The sequence below is a fragment of the Scomber japonicus genome, chromosome 18 (genome assembly GCF_027409825.1).
Source record: "Scomber japonicus isolate fScoJap1 chromosome 18, fScoJap1.pri, whole genome shotgun sequence".
Classification (NCBI taxonomy): Eukaryota; Metazoa; Chordata; class Actinopteri; order Scombriformes; family Scombridae; genus Scomber; species Scomber japonicus.
The window spans coordinates 29359904-29361420 of NC_070595.1; the positions used below are offsets into that span (position 1 = coordinate 29359904).

The 1517-nt window shown below is 40.5% G+C and overlaps 1 long non-coding RNA gene across 1 annotated transcript in view; it reads right to left on the reverse strand.

Annotated features, from left to right (window-relative positions):
• Nucleotides 1–299: 299 nt before the first annotated feature.
• The window catches only part of LOC128378621 (uncharacterized), a 23173-nt gene continuing 21955 nt past the window's right edge, over nucleotides 300–1517 (reverse strand). The window contains exon 2 of the long non-coding RNA XR_008323368.1: nucleotides 300–409. This is a non-coding gene — a long non-coding RNA (uncharacterized LOC128378621). The remainder of the gene's footprint in view (nucleotides 410–1517) is intronic.

Below are 1517 nucleotides of genomic sequence, written 5' to 3' on the forward strand. Positions count from 1 at the left end.
TTGCATCAACACAATCAGTAAAGACTAAAAGACTGAACTGAGCAGCTGCATAAAGGGCCACTATAAGATGAATATGTTTTTTGAACTGTGAATCATGCAAAGCTACTCTAGTGGAGTAAAAAAATAAAAATGAAATACAAAAATTAAAATTAGATATAATTATTAATATAATTATTGGCAATGAAATCTTATTTTAAAAAATCTGAGGAAAAAGTTAAAATACTAGAATGAGGTGTAGGGTTATTAAGTTGATGGAGAACAGGGTAACACAAAGTGAAAAACTTCAGGAGACCAGGATGTCTGATGCTGTAAAGTTTATTGAAGCTTGATTGAGAAGAACAGAGTTACATCACAAGCGAAAACGCTGCAATATAACAGCGTTGTTGGTTCGGGGGTCCAAAGCAGCCTGCTACAGACTGAACTGAGCGGCTGCATGAAGGGCCACTATAAGATTAATACGCTTTTTTTGTACTGTGAATCATGCAAAGCTACTCTAGTGGAGTACAAAAATCAAAAATATAGAGCTGGAAATTAGCATAAGTACCTTTTAAGTATTCTTCCATTTTTCTTTCACTTGCAAGGCTTAGCATTGGGTATAGGAACACAGCGATCTGCAACATTCTTGAAATCTACAACATTGACACCCTTGTACTCCCCAGTGATGGTTGTCGTTTTGGTTTTCCCATTACGGTAGGTGCGGGTGAGGCGTGCTGTGTAAGGGATATTCATTGCGTACTTATGTCCTACAACACTGACACTGCAGGAGTGGTTTGGTGGCACAGTTACTTCGACATCAACAGTAAGGTTTTTCGACACCTTTAGGGTGGTCCCACTGGAGAATGTGTTGGTTACCTCAGTACTAAGCTCAATACCTGTCTCGCTGATTAATGGGATTTCAGCAGAGATGCTAACTGTGACACCAGCTGAGATGGCAGTGCTAGTATCCCACCTTTTCTCTTCTTCATACGTCACTGAGATCTTAGATGTTTTTGTAACTTCTCTGCACTGATTATTGATATTGGTAGACGTGCTCATGACCTCAGAAGGATGCTTAAATCTTTCAGCTGCATCAATCTTGTAACTGACATCAGAAATGTGCTCTTTGAAAATATCTTTGCTAATAGTCAGGACCTCATACTCATTGTACGTATACACAGAACCCTGCCAGGGAAGGAAGAAGGCCTTGTTTCCAGCATGCATCTTCCCAAGACCATAGTAGTTCTTTGCAACATATACATCAAAGTAGGGGCAGGTCTTGACCACATTTTGAGGCACTGAACCATCTGAGCCAGCCTCCCACTCTAAAGCCTCAATATCATCTTTGTTCACCAGGACCCAAAAATCAGAGTATACATGCTCTTCTGCATCATAGGCGAAGTTGCACGTATCACTTCCTGCGGTGTGAAAACCTGATTCACAACCGCATTTACAGATGTAGTCAAGGCGTTTTTCGTAGTTGTTGTAAAACGACACAGATCCATCAGGAAGAGGACTGCCAGAACTCCTATACACCCAAT